The sequence below is a fragment of the Cricetulus griseus genome, chromosome 3 (assembly GCF_003668045.3).
Source record: "Cricetulus griseus strain 17A/GY chromosome 3, alternate assembly CriGri-PICRH-1.0, whole genome shotgun sequence".
NCBI classification, from domain to species: domain Eukaryota; kingdom Metazoa; phylum Chordata; class Mammalia; order Rodentia; family Cricetidae; genus Cricetulus; species Cricetulus griseus.
The window spans coordinates 145,859,948-145,875,033 of NC_048596.1; positions in this window are offsets into that span (position 1 = coordinate 145,859,948).

Here is a 15,086-nt window from a genome sequence, read left to right on the forward strand (position 1 = left end):
ACTTGGTGGCATGTAAGTGAGTCTTGTTGTGTCTTCCTGGAATCTTCCTTTGGTGTATGTGTGATCCCGTATTTTCTTATAAGGATACCAGTTCTATTGTATTAGTTTCTTCTTTGAAATCCCTATCTCCAAATACAGTACCACACTCTGAGATTTTTGGGGCTAGTTAGGTTGTAAATGTGGATTTTAGAGGGATCCAATTCAATCTTCATTTTGCATTCCTCTTGGGTGATTCTCGTGCTTACATTGAGAATCTATATTCAAAATGAATATAGATTTATTTCTTTATTCTTTATTTAGATTACTATATTCTTTAGTCAGAATTTAGAGGGAACTGATATAATTGTCCAGTAATGTTGTAGTGGGTAATAGTACCAGTTTATTCTTATTCCTTTATTAATTTGATTTGTTTCCCCTGGAAACTTTCAGATCTCTTAAATTTCATGATTTCTTTTTGTCTCTTAAAGTTTATATCACTTGTAATTTAGTGGATCATTCCATCCAGAAAACCCAAGTTTTTCTTTTGTCTGTTTGTTTTGTTTTAGCTTTGGAAATTTTTAATTAATTCTTCCCTCTAATGCCAATTAAAAACCAGAACATTGTCTTTTTGTGTATATTCAAAAATTCCTTAGCTCAAGATTGCTTAGAATAGTGGTTTTCAACCTGTGAGTCATGACCCTTTTGGGAGGGGGTTGAATGCCTTTTTCACAGACTATTACATTATGATTCATAACAGTAGCAAAATTATAGTTATGAAGTAACAATGAAAATAATTTTATGATTGGACATCACCACACAAGAGAAACTGTATTAGAGGGTATGCATTAGGAAGGTTGAAAACCACTGGCCTAGAGTGAATTTGCATTACATCCAAGTATATTCAGCCACTTACTCATTCACTAATTTTAAAAAAAAATTCCATTTTTTTCAAATTTTTGTTTCACTATATAACCCAACCTGGTCTTGAACTCAAGATTTTCCTGTCCTAGCCTCCTGATTTCTGGGATTGCAGTTGTGTGCCACCACACTTGACTCTGTATAAATTTTAGCACATCTAATTTCTTTACCCGGCCTATTCTTGCTTTCTGGTTGGTAGGTCATCCTGAACCTCTGCAGATGTTAATGACACTAATTGACAAGTCTATTTTCTCTATTCTGTTCTCTTGGTTATTGGTTCTTTTGACTTTAGGGTTCCTCATAGTTAGTGCTAGTTTTTACAATGAATTCAGGATTTTTGGCTGTCTGTTTATAATTCTGAGAATTTCTGTTTGTTCACCTCCTGGTAGATAGCATTTCCAAGTGAAGGAATTTCCCTTCAATTGTGGGCCAAGGATAGCTTATGCTGTGCTGTGTCGTCTTTGGCTGCAGAAGGAATTTCCAGCCCCTCTGGAGGTCACTAGGTCTCTGGGAGTCTCTCTAGGCTACTTCTTCTTCCTCTTCCTTTGTTTGTTTGTTTGTTTTGTTTTTTGAGGCAGATGCATCTTCTTAAAACAGCTGGTTCTCCAACATATACATGAATTCTGCAGGCTTAGGCCGAGAAACCACATGCCCCCTTTTTACCGTCCCTGGAGGAGATAATGCCTAACAGGTCATTGGGACACACAGGGCACAAAGGGACAAAGCATTCAAATGCAGATCTCTAATGCCAAAACCCTTTACACAATGACCCTTAGCTTGATCATGGTCTGTTCAGCAAACATTTTTGAGCAATATAGCGTGCGTGCGTGTGTGTGTGTGTGTGTGTGTGTGTGTGTGTGTGTGTGTGTGTGTGTGTGCATGCGCGCACGCGAGTGCCCTCTCATATTTACATCTATATCTAACTTACAATCAGATTCCTATAGAATGCATATTTTGAAGCACATTAACACTACACACTGGAAAGGAAAAATGTAATAAAAGTTCTTATTCTTTTTCTCTTACTCCATTATCTCACATGTTCCCCAGGCTGCTGCTCATCATTCCCGACTTTAGAAATCACAGCTCTGCACTGTGTCACACAAAAGAAGGAATATTTTTAAAAAAAGAATCTGCAGCCTAGGAATCTCTGCTTCCATCTGCTCATCCAAACTCGTCTGAAAAGAAACATAATTGGACCCTGATGTATTCAATGTCAGCCACATTCTTGAAGTAACTAGGGCTTTTTGCTATTTCTATGCACCAGTGATCTGACATTTGTCTTTGGTTCTCATTTCAAAAAGAGAATTAACCCTAACCTGCCAGTCAAAGGTTGATCCTGGCCCTGTATCCTGTCTGTAAAAGGTGCAGAAATGGACAGATGGACACCTGAGTGTGTCACATGGTGGTTTCTACCTAAGCTGGGTAATGACACTGTCTTTTTTTTTTTTTTTCTGAAAGGAGCTGAGACTGGAAAAAGCAAATAGCTCAATTGTTCACATTATCTGAGCAGTTTTAGTTGGTCACTTCTGTGACGACAGTGTTTGTTTGTAATACTCCTCAGCTTGAGAGCCCTCTGCTGCATCTAATTCTCTTGGGTTCATTTCTGTCTCTGTCCTTTTATCTCTGCTTTTATCTCTGAAGCACAGGGAGAATATAGGTGCAATCACCCCTTCTACAGATGAAAAAGCTGGCTGCAGTAGTTCCATGCCACTAGTAAACAGCCAAGTCAAGGCTTGGATCTGGTCCTCTGCACCAAAGGCCACAGCTTGGTGGAAATTTTCACTACAGTGGTATTATACACTGTATACACTGTGTGGGTCTGATGCCCCCACACAGAGAAAGTACAAAGTCAACTTCATCTTACACGAAGAGGTTAGCAGGGCTTTATATAATTAGTCCCTTGGAGTCAGGAGAGGCTGCTCTTATATTGAAGCCCCTATCAGTAACCTTGAGTAATGCAGTCCCTGAAGTGGCTACCACAGGCAAGCAAACTGACAGGGCCAGTGAAGTAAAGCACCATTCAGTCTGTGAGACTGTCCTAGGAGCTATTTCAGTGAGCTGAATAGATGCTCACTGGTCAGCTGTATCAACAAGATGTCCAATGTCTTTTGAAGCCATCCCTTCTTTCTCTTCCTGTTGCTCCTCCTCTTTTGTCCTAACGCAGATGTCTTGCTAGACTAGAAGCCCTCACCAAGCTTCCCACCTCTTTCTCATCTGACACACCCACCAGAGTCATTTGAAGCAGATCTGACCATGGAAGCAGAGGCCTTCAACTGGAAGGCCTCTTGCTTGTGCCCCACTGCCATGAGATCATGTTCAAAAATTTAACATGGCATTTAAGTTGCTTCATCTTACTCCAAACCTGCTTTCCAACTTCTCCTCAGCCCTTCCTTTATCCTATCTTTCAGCCTCTCCAGTTTAATCGCTGTTCTCCGAAAATAGCCAGGGCTTTCATGCCTCTATGATTGCTCATGTCCTGTGCTCTGCCTGGAATGTCCTCCACCTTCACGTCCTCCATGGGGAATCTTCCTCATCCCTCAGAAAGCAGCACACATGATGCCTCTTCGAGAGAGCCTTCACACCTCCCCTTTCCAGGAGGGATGTGCCTCTCTGGGTCCTGAGGCCCCAGAATTGTCTGGGGAATTTTTAACTCATTAGCTCTTGAGCTTGTGAGGGCCTAGGAGAGTCTTGGTGATCTGTGAGTCCTTGGTTTTGATACCTAGCATGCATTCAGAAGGTTTTGTTTGAATTTTTTGTTATAACCCCAGCATTCAGGAGGCCACAGCAGAGGAACTTGAGGCTATCCTGGGCTATTACATAGGAAGAAGACCTTCGCCTCTCCCACAAAAAGGCGAATGTATTCATATAACTGAATGATTCTGATAATTTGTTAAAAGTTAATGTATTATCGTTTGCATGTGTGTGATGTATGCAGGTGTGCACATGTGGAAGCTCAGAGGACTTAAGTGGAGTAGGTCTTCTCTTCCACCATTATTCAAGGTTTGAGACTGGAACTCAGCTTATAAGGTTTTTCGGCAAACACTTTACCTTCTTTGGGCGATCTGAAGAAGCCAAATTCCCACCATATCTAAGATAAGCAGCGACTCATAATGTAGAAATTCAGTTAAAAACATTACTTATCTAATGGTATAGTCATCTCATTGACAGCATTGAACGGCAGTTAAATGAGATTCCACTGTGGCTAAAGCTCTCTTATTGGCATTACTTAAGTTTACACTGTCCTGATGGTGCAAAAACACTGGATAGCTGTTTTGTGGGGGTTTTTTCCATGCTGGGAACAGAAGCTAGTGCCTTTACACATTAGGCAAGTGCTGTCCACTGAGCCATACCCCTAGCCTATCTGCAATGGGTGTCTAGTTACAGCTTTGCTGCTAATTAGCTGGGCACCTCTCTAGTCTCTTTATCTGTAGGGTGCTCACACTAGATGAGTAGACTTCTGAGGCTTCTTCTAAGTCTATAATTTGATGATCCTTATTTTCCAGTGATATAAACTAAGCCTTTATTTCCCTCTGAGCATGAAATGCCTTTCTCAACTGGAGTGGTCAATCTACATTGTCATTAAAAACACCTGTGTCTTTGGTAGTCCTATTAATAAGATGTATTAGGAAAGGCTCAGGATAGCTTATAGCGTGGGAGTTCTTCATATGGAGAGAGGGAAAAGCCAGAGCTCCCAACAAACAGGAATTTCATGTAGTGCCAGAGCAGCCTTTTCCTTCCGAGATGGATGTTAACAACCCAAGGAGAACTGAAACACTGCAGAGACAGCTCGCCTAAACTGAGTGTGTGGCTCACACCAGATCTTGACGGGGGAGGCAGGAGGACTGCCATAAGTTTGATGCCAGCCAAATCTGCAAGGGGAATTCCAGGCCAGCTAGAACTTTCTGGTAAGACTGTGCCAATCAATCAATAAATTAATTAATCAAGCTTTCTAAAAAGCTGTCCAAAATTGACATTCAGACTGGTGTGTGTCACTGTGTCTTGGGACACAAACGGACATGTGACAGCCTTTCCTAAAAAGCTGATGTTTTCATTTCTTGAAACTAGTTCTCATGTTTTAGTAAATATTGGGGTACACAGTAGAACTGGGTAGAAGTAACAAGGTTTCCATATATCTGTAGCTCAGGTTTGCTTCAAACATAGTTCAGGGAGGCCATGACATGATAGTAATCCTCCTACTTTGGCCTCCTGGATGCCAGGACTACTGATGTGAACTGATACTCCTGGTAAAAATAGGCTGTGTTTTATTTGTATTTCCTTTATTTAAAGATTAGAAGACAAAATAAATGGCTTTGATAAAATTTAATTATGATTTATAATGTGTCTCAGAAATTTATTGAGGATCAGATATCTTGGGGATGGCAGACTTCAAACTTGATTCTGAAATATTTTGCTGCATATGTTGTCACAGGCCAAAGGATTTCAACTGATGATTCATAAACCAAAGAAAAATGTATCTCTTAGTGAGACTGTATAGCGTCTGTCAGTTGCAGTGTGACTGCCGAGACAGTGAGAAGCTATGTGAGTAAGAAACACTGTTCTGAGATTAGCTGGGATGTAAAGACATCCTGGGAGAGGAGTTTGCCTCTCATTTGAGAGTACAAGAGAGGAAGTGATCACGTGGGTCATAGGATCAGTAGTGCTGGGAAGAGACTGAGCGTGGTGTGAACTGCAGAGCTTTTTATAGCTGTGGATTCTCTTATAGCTGCTGAGAGATGGTGAGAGGAGTTGAGTGATAGCTATTGTTGATTTACTTGGTAATGTTTCAGGTCTACGAATTCCTTTGGATTGTGGGTTGTCTCCAAATCCTAGACTTTCTAAGCACTCTAAGAATTCTCAGAGGCTATGGAACCAGAGCAGGCTAACGACAAAGGTTGACAGCAATGTTGACTGTCTGCAAGGAAAGATTGCATTATGCATTCTTTGCTTGATTGTGAAGTCAGAAACTTTGGGAACCATTTCAATAACAAAACCTTTCTTTTCAGACTCTAAGGTAATTGGAAATTTTCATATTCAATTATGGTGATTGAGAAGAAATATTAGAAATGAAGGTCATACTTTGGGGAATGATAATCTTAGACATTTGTCATGTGACAAAAAACCCAAAGAACCAGAAACATATACTTAGAAAAGACCTGGAGATGATGGGGATATGAAACCTATGGGAAATCTTCAAATATTTGATAAACCATCATATATAAGGAAAGAATCAATTTCTTTCAAGAAAATAAATGGAGCTGGCAAGAATGGACTGGAAAGAAATCAGCTGAGTGGTTAAAAGCACTTGCTGCTCTTCCAGAGGTCTTGAGTCCAATTCCCAGCAACCACATGGTGGCTCACGACCATCTGTGATGGGATCTGATGATCTATCCTGGTGTGCTGGCGTATGTGTGGACAAAGTTCTCATGCATAAAATACAGAAACAAATAAATGTAGAAAGGAAGGAAGGAAGGAATCAAGGAAGGAAGGAATCCTAGCACACAGGAGGCAGACACAGGTGAAGCTCGGAGTATGAGGCCAGGCTGATCTGCAAAGCGAGTTCCAAACGTTGTCTTAGGAAAAAAGAAAAAAAAGAAAGAATCCTGAAACCAATAAGTGAAGAGTAGCTGATGCATTGATTTTATTTCAACATAAAAGAAAAAAAACGTAAGCTATTTTACAGGTAATGCTTTATTTTCCACTCTGTAGCAGCGAAAGAAAATGAAACATCTTACAGTCCACTCTGGGAGATCAATGCAGTGGCTCCCACCTTCCTGAGGCTGAACGGATGGGCAGCTTGGCAACCTGTAACCCATTTCCCGAAGTCGATGGTGGAAGACCTTCGATTTTCAAAAGCAGTAAATTTTTTATCACAGGAGACCTTCAGGTAAGGTCTGGCACCAATCCAGATGGAGTATGATACAGCAATTTGAAAACTATATCTAGCTCCATATGCTTTTTGATGTATTGTTTTATGAGTTCAAATGAGTGCATAGACTCAAAGGATCACCGCTCTTGCTGTTAACTCTGTCAGCTTGACTAGATCTAGAATCAACTAAAATACAAGCTGCTGGAAACATTGGTGAGGAAGTTTCTAGGTCAGATCTTTTGAAGTGAGAGGACCCACCTAAATATGGGTGGTCCCTTCTGCCATATCAAAGGGAGATGGAACCAGAAAACTTTGCATTTGGCCTGTTTGTCTTGCTTCACTCTTGCTGGCAGTTTCCTCCATCCTGTTGGCCGTCACGGTCACAATCCTTTACTGACATTACTAAAATATTATGTTATAATAAAGACCAATAGCTCTCCAAGAAGTTCCCAAGCCTTCAGCATCAGATTGAGAGTGCTGAGGCAGTCAGCATTGTGGATTGAGAAACTATTGAATTCTCGGTCTCTCCAAAATGAGACAGCCACTGTTGGATGTCCCAGACCATTATCATTAAGCCAATCTAGTAAACGCTCTTTGAATATGTACACTTGTTCTATCAGTTCTATTCCTCTAATGAACCGAGACTAATACAACCCTAGATTGTCCTATGCTTTCTTTTACGGTCACATTGACTTTTGTCCTAACCACTTGTAACCACTAATCTGTTCTCCATCCCAAATGTTTGCCCTTTCCAGATTGTCATATAAATCAAATTATACAACAGGCTGGCCTGTTGGGTCAGATTTCTTCCACAACAAAAAAGCAAGGCATATTATATTCATAGGCAAAACAGACTTAAAGACACAGAGAAAGCAAGCATCAGACACCAGCTGGAATACAGCAAATATGTTGGAGTGATCAGACTAGGAACTTTAAATAATTTTGATTCACATGAAAGAGGAGCATAGACAATATGTAAGAGTGGGTAGGCAATGTGATCAGAGAAATGAAAACTCTTAAGAAGCAAAAAGGGAAAAGTCCTGTAAAGAAATGAAGGTTGCCTTTGGTGGGACCATTAGTCCACAAGACACAGTAGGGGAAGGGTCAGTGAGCTTCAGCATATGCTTGCCGACTCCCCAGACTCAAAACAAAAAGGAAAAAACTGGGGATCAGTTGGACAGAACAACTGAACACTGTGGGTCAGTCAGGAGAGATGCTAACCCACAGAACAAGAACACCAGGCTGGAGAGAGGGAGAGATGAGAGAAATGTTTGGAGCACTGATGACTGAAAATCTCTCCAAATTAATGTCAGACACCAAAGGACACACCAAGCAGAGTAAGTAGAGAGCTATTTGATTTGCTTTTTCTAGTTGGGGACAGCTATGAATAAATGTACTATGACTATAGGGTCTTATAAAATGTCTTTTTAAAGTGCTTAGCTTTGTTTTTAAAGGTAATGTCTGAGAAGATATTCTGAATATTTGTGTAAATCAGTGTTGAGCTTCACAAGAAACAGCCAAGATACTTTCCAGTGGCTTTATTAGTACTGTGTGAGTGGTCCAGCTGTGGACATCCCCACTAGCACTGTGTGAGTGGAGAGTGGCCCAACTGTGGGCATCCCACCAGCCCTTGGTAGGGCAGTTTGTTTGGTCCCTAAGTGTTAGTGATTCTAATGGTAATGTAATAGCATTTATTGAAATTTTAGTCTGCAAGTTCCCAGTAAGTAGTGGCATGGAACCTCTTTTTTTGATTCCCTTTTTCATATACTTATCATCATAACATTTCTTCTGTAGTAAGTCAACAGTTCAAATATGTTTCCTATTTTAATGTATTGGGGTTGTTTTTTATTGTTAACTTGAGGGTTTCTTTATTATTATTATTTTGTTTGTTTGTTTTTGTTTTTGTCTAAATGGAGGTCCTTTGCCAGATGTGTGATTTGCAAATATTTTTCTCAGTCTATGACTAGTTTTTCATTTTGAGCATTATCTTTTATGAGCATTTTTGAAGCATCATTCTGAAGTCTTGTTTAGCAATCTTTTTCTTTCATAGGTTACATTTTTGGAGTTGTACATGAAAGGTTTCTACTTAACCCAAGGTAGCATTTCTCCTAAATGTCTGTTAAGTTTATATTTTATGCTTAGGCCTGTTATCTGTACAGAATAATTTTTTGAAGGGTGTAAGGTGTAGATTGGGTGTCATATTTTTGTGTGTGTGGCTACCAACTGGTCTAGCCCTACTGATGAAAAACACTGTCCTTCCTTCCCTAAACTGCAACACCAACTGACTAGATAACAACAGTTATTGTGAGTTTATTTTTGGACTCTCTAGTCCATTCTATTGGCTCTGGGCCTGACTAAAATTTCTGGAAAGTCAGACATTATGCCTATTTGTTCTTTTGGGCCCATTCAGTACATTTCTTTTTTTTCAGGTGAATTTTAAGCTCTAAAATTCCCACTGTTCTTTTCTTAGAGCTTCTACTACTCTGATGAGAGCCTTTGTTTGCACGCATTTCAGGAGAATTCATCTTTATTCACGAAGGCATCACAATAGCAGTCACTTAATTTTTTTTTTTGTAGTTGTTTCCTAACTATTGATTCTCTTCCCTTCAAAGCTGGCCAGAACTTCCTTCCCTTTTGTTTTGTTTCTTTTTTACCTTTACATTGGCCAACTAATTTCCAAATATACCATACAGCTCTGAGTATTATGTATGAAATCTATGTTCCTGTTAAAACCCTCTAGTGGGTGTTGTTTTCTTCATTGCTTGTTTTGGCAGTGATCACCTGACGTGTCACCTTCTGAGGGTGGAGGTTCCAGTGTTCCAGGTGAGAGATTAGGGGGAAAGCAGGTATCCCCAACTCACTGCCACGCTGCTCACTCTTTCAGGTGCCTGCAGCATTTGCACTGTCAGTGGAGAGAGCCTGTGTTAGGTTATTCTGCCTTGACTAATTTAAGAAGTTTTCAATGACAATTTGGATACTGGAAGATTTTCCTAGATTATTCATCTTCATAGCTAGCAACTAAAAACACAGACACAGGTTCAAGAACTCTACCCTATACCAGCCTTGGGAAATAGAAACCCCAAAATTTATAGGCCACACCTTACTGGTCCTTGTGGGTGTTTTTTTTTTTTTTTTTTTTTTTTTTTTTTTTTTTTTTTTTTTTGATATAGCCATCCTAACACTGGTTTAGGGGCCCAGCATTAAGGTTGGAATAGTAAGCGTGTGAACTCTTCAAGGTAAGATCTCCAAGGTCCTTCAAGACTCTGCATGTGCCAGGATGACTCACTCACACAGCTTCTCCTTAGCTGGGTGCCAGTCTACTCACTTCCTCCGATCTCTGTGGCAAGCTCTGGATCACGTGGGTCATAACAGAATCTCCAGTGCATGCTGTGGATGGGTCATAACACAGAAGATGTTCTAAAGAGAACAGAACAGTTCTGGAATGGAGAAGTAAAGTGAAGGCATTAAACCCAACAAGAGAATGAAAGGGATCCCAGTGTGTAAGATTCCTTTCATGGCAGTGGCCACTTCCTGAAATAGTAGCAGCAGTCAATTCTAAATCTGCTTTATGTGCTATTAGCCCAGAGGAACGTCCTGTGTGTTGAAGTCTGAGGATTAGTGGTTTCCCTGGAGCCCCCGTTTCCTCCTGAGGACCAGCTCTTTCCCATATGCTTGACGACACTGGCTGAACGCCCTTTCCACTTATGCACCCTGGGTCATTAGTGTGTTTCAGTGAGTTTGCTTTTCATAACGGACCCCAAAAACAACTCCTTAAGATCATCTTTAAAGGTTAATATAATTTCTTTTCATTTTTCAAAACTTTTGCTAGCACAAATAATAGTGTTTTGTTACATTTTCATGCATGTGTACATTATGTTTTGCCTTACCCAACACCCCAATTACACTCTCCTCTCAATTACACGGATGCTCTTCCCCTTCTTAACTAGTCACCCTTACACTTTCATGTCTTTTGTGGGGAGCAGTGAATTTCACTGAGGTTGCTCACAGAGGAGAAAATTGGTTCTGAGAGGTTAAGTACCTTATCTAGGGTGCCCAAGGGGCACTAGACACTGGACTTCAGCTCCTAGGCCATGCTTTTTTACCTCAGTGAGCTGAGTGAGTGCTTGGGCACAGTACCTCCAGGCATTTTAACCAGCTGGGTCAGAGGCTGCTGGGAGGTGGCTGAACTCCAGTTGATGCATTTATAAAGGGAACTTTGATCAAAGAACACTTCAGCTGTTGGATTTGCAGCTTTGAAAGTACTGGCCAGTAAAATGGCCACAGCTTGCCAAGTTGTGACTTAGTACATCCTATTCTCTGGTCTGTGAAAATTGATGGCCTCTGGCTATGTTCCCCCAACCCCCACCCCCGACCCATTTTCTCTGTAAGTCCCACATCATATATTTGGAGTTTAATAAGGAAAGCAGAACTATTGTGAGTTAGGAATAACTTTTTTATTCTTAAAACAATCATTTTACATAACAATCCCAGTTCTCTCTCCCTCCCATCCTTCCTCCCCATCATCTTCCTATCCTACCCCCTCCATTCACTCCTCAGAGAGGGTGATACCTCCCATGGGGAATCATCAAAGTCTGTCACATCATTTGGGACAGGACTGATGCCCTCCTCCCTGTATCTACCTGAATAAAGTATTCCCTTTTTAGGGAATGGGCTCCAAAAAGCCAGTTCATGCACTAGGGATAACACTGGTTCCACTACCAGCGGCCCCACAAATTGCCCAAGCCCTGTAACTGACACCCAGGTTCAGGGGTCCTACTTCAGTTTGCTTATCACTCCTCCCTCTCTACAACTGGACTACAGGAGTTCGGCCCAGTGCTTAGCTGTGGATCTCTGCTTTTGCTTCCATCAGCTACTGGATGAAGGCATTTAAGGTAGTCATCAATCTCATTATAGGGGGAGGGCATTTAAGGTAGCCTCTCCACTATTGCTTAGACCTTAGCTGGAGTCATCCTCATGGATCCCTGGAGATTTCCCTAGTGCCAGATTTCTCGTTAAGCCCATAATGGCTCCCTCTATCAAGGTATCTCTTGCCTTGCTCTCCTTCTCTGTCCTTCCCCAAACTCGACCTTCCTGATCCCTCATGTTCTCCCCCCCCCACCCCCGCTTCTCTTCTCTCTCCTCTCTCCCCCCTTTCCTGTACTCCTAATTTACTCAGAAGATCTTGTTTACTTGCCCTTCTTGGTGGGAAGGTCCATGTATCTCTCTTTTATGGTCCTCCTTGTTTCCTAGCTTCTGGGGTTGTGGATTGTAGGCTGGTTATCCTTTGCTTTGTCTAATATCCACTTATGAGTACATCCTTAGCAATTAGGGAAATGCAAATCAAAACAACTCTGAGATATCATCTTACACCTGTCTGAATGGCTAAGATCAAAAACACTAATAAAAGTTTATGCTGGAGAGGATGTGGAGTAAGGGAACACTCCTCCTAGGGTTGCAAAACAAACTTGTGTACACAGCTGCTTTGGAAATCAGTTATGCAGTTTCTCAGAAAATTGGGATTCAGTCTACCTCAAGACCCAGCAATACCACTCTTGGGCATATACCCCAAGGATTCACATTCATACTATGTTCATGGCAGCATTGTTTGTAATAGCCAGAACCTGGAAGCAACCTAGATGCCCCTCAACCAAAGAATGGATAAAGAAAATGTGGTACATATACACAATGGAACATTTACTCAAGAGGGGGAAAAAAAAACAATGACTACAGGCAAATGGATGGAACTAGAAGAAGGAATAACTTAAAGGAAGTAGACATTAACACATTTGGGGGATGAGAGAGGGAAGTGGAGGTTTGAAATGGCAGGTTTCTTGATCAGTGAAGCCATAGATCAGTCTGAGAAGCTAATGTCTAGGCACTGCAGAGAGCTGCAAAGACAGCCAGAAAACAAAATTTCTGGTGATAGGCTGTAGCCACTGCTCAGAGCAGAACTTGGCCACTTAAAAAAGTGGAAGACAAGGTGGAACCATGGGCAACTGTTTGTCTGTCACTGCATTAAACATCAGTGACCTTCAGAGAGCAATGGTGGCTTTGTTTTTGCTTCCAACATCTTGTGCAAATTCCTACTTGGACCAACTCAAACCACAGCCATAGCATAGCAAAATTTTATGTGATGTTCTGAAGTAAGCCACTTGATATCAATAGACTCTGATATGGAGCCTGAGATAGTAGAGATGGCTGCCATGTGTTGGGATTAATCAAGTTAAGTTCTGTTCTCATTTGTCATGAGCAACTTGGAGTCAGCCTATTTCTTCACAATCTGAAAGTATATGACAGATAGAGGAAGTCTGATCTCTGGAGTGTGATATGGTGGGATCAGTGCAGGTGTTGTCACCAGGCATAGCTGCACTTACACACTGGTCTTACAGGCCTACTGTGAGGGGGAGACTTACACACTGGCTCTGCAGGCCTACTGTGAGAGGGAGACTTACACACTGGCTCTGCAGGCCTACTGTGAGGGGGAGACTTGCACCTTTAGCCTTCCAAAATTAGCCTCCTCAATGTGGGTTTGATAATAATTATTTTGTATTGCTGCTTTTGGGTTGGCTAACATAAGGCCAACAATGTTTATTTCTTACAACTTCCAAGCCTTACCACTTCTGCCCAGGGCTTCTAGGAAACTGTTTTCCAGAATATCTCTGTGTAGAAATGACTGTCTTGTCCAAGGGTTGAACTGTTAGTGAATATAGACACAAAATTTCTATTTGACATACTTCCAGTAACATCGTGGTTCTCATTTGTGCCTATGGGGATAGGGAGTAAGAACACTAATTGTCAGAGGGAGATCTGACCTAAGCTATGGCCCTGTTCCTCATCACAGAGGAAAGGAACCTCAACACATTGTCAGAAAGGAATCTACTGATTTGGAATGGCTTGCAAAGGCAAGTTTGGAGACATGAGTTCCCTTGGAAGCCTTCAGATTTTCTGGGTCAGGAAAGATATCCATCATGAGGGAATACAGACAAAGCAAGTAGAAGACGATGTCAAAGCCGGAGACCAAGAACTGTAAAGCATAGACCAACTGCCACCAAGCCTGATAACCTGAGTTCAATCCCTAGGTCCCAGACGGTAGAAGGAAAAAACAAACTCTGCAAGTTGTCCTCTCACTACAAGTACATAGCCAGTACACACAGACACAGCAAGCAAATAAATGAATTAGAAAGCAAATGAAAATAACAAAAATTTAAAATATAGGACTAGAAACATAAAATTCTGGGCCATTGATCTCAGAAGGATGCTGATTTGCCCAATTAATAACTTCTGAAGCTCTACTATTGTATCTGCAGTTGTCTAAGTGCTGTTCATTGTGTTTGTATTCAGAAATAATAGGAACCTAGTAGCCATGAAGAGGAGCTTAAACTGTGGTAGAGTCCTGTTTAGGAGCCTAGGAATCACACCATATCATTTTAAGAAGTTCCTAATTTAGTGTATCTAAAACAATAACAACATGTTTCTTTTATTTTTTTTTCATTACCTTCATGTGGTCTCGGGTTCACTATGTAGCCTTCTAATTCTCTTGCTTCTACTTCTTAAGTGTTAGGGTTACAGGCATGTGCCACCATGTCTTTTTAAAAGCAGGACTGGGAATCAAACCCAGAGTTTTGTGCATACCAACTAAGCATCCTACTTATGTACATCCCCAGTCCTAGAAATATTTTCATTCAGGATAAAATTTGAGATTTTCACACAGAGAATATTGTGTGAAACATAGCATTGAAAGACAACGTTTTGCACAACAGACCAAATTGCCTATGTGTAAAGCTGAATGCATACATTAAGCGCACACATGTACCTCTGCTTAGGATGGGATTATATCCTGGTAGGTCATCCTATCCTAAGACAAAAGAAACAATGTGTTTCAGCTCCTAACAGCATCACAGATCAGCTGCACAATGCTCTATGGGAAAATACCTGGTTTCCCTCACAATCCCATAAGCCCGAAAGGTTCAGTGAGGCTATTGCAATGCCCATCACTAGCCCAGGACATGCTTAAAATTCAAATCCAAAGCCCTGTTTCTGATGAATGCCTATCACTTTATCGCTATAATAAAGCCCCATGTCATAAAGGGAAACATAAACCAGGTCCCGTCTGCAGTATCTAAGCATGCTGCCAATGGCTTGGCTGGAAGGTGATAGTATTTCCTATCTGTTTTTCTACAAGTTGACTATTGTGATGAGACCTCAGTCAGTGTCTGGTCCTGTCAGCGATTCACTGTAGCTGACCAAAGTAGAACATGGAAGTGTAAAACCTCTTCTGATAAGTGAATTAAGGATTGATACATTTTTAACCTGTTTCCTTTGA